Source organism: Sapajus apella, unplaced genomic scaffold (genome assembly GCF_009761245.1).
Source record: "Sapajus apella isolate SASKATOON/1434 unplaced genomic scaffold, GSC_monkey_1.0 scaffold9042, whole genome shotgun sequence".
NCBI lineage: Eukaryota > Metazoa > Chordata > Mammalia > Primates > Cebidae > Sapajus > Sapajus apella.
Window position 1 is genome coordinate 1 of NW_022445963.1, and position 2601 is coordinate 2601.

General features: G+C 48.6%; 1 pseudogene across 1 annotated transcript; it reads left to right on the forward strand.

Moving 5' to 3' along the window:
• Window positions 1-65: 65 nt before the first annotated feature.
• Window positions 66-2595, forward strand: LOC116548275 (annotated as a pseudogene). Its single transcript, XR_004267374.1, has 2 exons — window positions 66-952; window positions 2076-2595. The product of XR_004267374.1 is annotated as a butyrophilin subfamily 2 member A2-like (transcript).
• Window positions 2596-2601: the final 6 nt, after the last annotated feature.

Consider the following 2601-nt stretch of genomic DNA (forward strand, 5'->3'; position numbering starts at 1 on the left):
GTTCTGCTCAGTTAGCAGCATCTCATGACATTCCCCTCTGTCTGTCCGTTGCAGGATGGAGAACATTTTTACATACTGGTGAGTGCCTCTGAGGTTCCCTCAGACATCAGCTTTCTCCCCACTAGCCAGCTAACAGGACTCCTTAGAGGAGAAGAGCAGGGGGCCCAGTGCTAGGCGGGGACAGCAGGGAATGGGGGTCAGTTCATTAACAGTGCCCCCGCAATGATGCATCACAGCTCTTCTCTCAGGAAATCCCGGCAGCTCTCAGTCAACCCTACGGTTTACATCTCAGGATCCGTTCTCTTTTGGAATAATTGAATGTGTGATTACCGGAGGTTTCCCATATATAGTAGCCTCCCCAAGAGTTATACTTGAGTGTTTTTTGCTCTTTGATCCTGGATCAATTTGAAAGAAGACAATGCTGTCTTAGCAATTGATATACTAGAGACAGTGGAGACTATTCATAGTTGAAGGCCCCTGTGGGGAAAAGGCTATAAAGGTTCGCAATAAACCTGACAGAATGGTATACAAATAGGTGGCTAGAAATGCCTTTCTGCTCCTAAGAGACCACTGACGCTCTGTGTATAGCCTGCCAGGGGAGGGGGAGCCACAGGTGAGTTGGAGAGCACAGAACCCAGTTGCCCGCTCCCAGTGCACACTTCCCATCTTGTGAGTCAGCCCCTCTGCCCGTAAGCACCACAGAGTCCCAGCTTTACCAGATACCATGGCACAGGGACCTTTCCTCTTTAGGTGAATTTCAAAATTGCCACTGTCAACTTGGGACAAAAATAACAAGTTGTCACAACCAGACATGTCACCATGGGGAATAGAGGAAGTCATTTTAACGCAACAGAAAGGTAGACTGAATAAGTAAGAATAAATGCAGGTGGGAGAGGCTTGCAGAATGCCTGGAGTCTGAAGCATTTCTTGCACCAACAGGAAATGTACCTAGGTCGGTACATACATTTCTTATACCTACGTATACATTCTTTCCCCAGTTCCTTTATCCCAGTTTCTTTCCTTTCCTGTTCAAACCGCTTTTCCCCTGACAGCATCTTTTTTTCCTCTTGGAGTTTGTTGATCCAGTAGATACATGGAAGTCATATCTTCAGATATCAGACCCGTGTTGTTGAAGCAAAACTGGATGGAAATACTTTCTCCTTACCTTTGCCTACAGACCCCACAGGCAGCAGGTTTTTTGGGGGGACATTTATTCTCCTTCTTTATCCTTGAAGGGTGCGTTGTCAGTCATCTAAATCAGTTGTCATCTGGTAAAAGGAACACATAGGACCAATGAAGAGACACTTTACCCTCCAGGACAGTGTGAAGGGAAAGACCCACCTTAGTTGATCCATTGAGGAGAGAAGGAGCGGGACATAAACTCACTGTACTGGTTTGAGCCAGGTTGGAAAGTTTCTAAATAAAGAAAGTCCCAGAGATCATAGGTCTTGAATAGAAAAGGGAATAGATCTTAGAATACTGAGAGAAAATGTGAATGATTAATTTGGGCTCATTTCATAAACTCTCTGGATTTCATAGAGGCTCAATTTTTCTCAGCCTAAGAGTGCTGCTTCTGTCTTTGGAGTGATAGAAGTGCATCTTCAGAGGCCAGGTATGGTGGCTCACACCTGTAATCCCAGCCCTTTGGGAGGCTGAGATGGGTGGATCACCTGGGGCCGGGAGTTCAAGACCAGCCTGACCAACATGGAGAAACCCTGTTTCTACTAAAAATACAAAATTAGCTGGGCATGGTGGTGCATGCCTGTAATCCCAGCTACTCAGAAGGCTGAGGCAGGAGAGTCGCTTGAACCCAGGAGGTGGAGGTTGTAATGAGCCAAGATTGTACAATTCTGCTCCAGCCTGGGCAACAAGAGCTAAACTCCGTCTCAAAAAAAAAAAAAAGTGCAGCTTCAGTAATTCTTAGGGTGTGAGCTGCCTAGGATCAGGGGGCCTTCATGGAAATGGCCCCACATGGGATCCCCCTGCAGCTTTCTGAGGCCTCTTTGGGAACCAGGAACCACACAATCCCCAGGGTTCCTGAGACCCCAGGCCTAAACCCGAGACTTCCTCTGTAGCTAATGTGGTCCTGGACCCAGACACTGCTCATCCTGAGCTCTTCCTGTCAGAGGATCTGAGAAGTGTGAGGCGGGACCCCTCCAGGGAGAGCGTGCAGGACAACCCAGAGAGATTCGACAGTCAGCCCTGTGTCCTGGGCCGGGAGAGCTCGCCTTTGGGAAACATTACTGGGAGGTGGAGGTGGAAAACGTGATGGTGTGGACGGTCAGGGTGTGTAGAGACAGTGTTGAGAGGAAAGGGGAGGTCCTGCTGCTTCCTCAGAATGGCTTCTGGACCTTGGAGATGTGTGAAAGCGAATACTGGGCCCTGACCACACCTAAGTGGATTCTCTCTATGGAGGAGTCCCTTTGCCGGGTAGGCGTCTTCCTGGACTATGAAGCTGGAGACGTCTCCTTCTACAACATGGGGAACAGATCACACATCTACACATGCCTCCGTTCAGTCTTTTCTGTGCCTGTGAGGCCCTTCTTCAGGTTAGGGTCTTATGACATCCCCATCTTAATCTGCCCCACCCTCGCAAGAGCC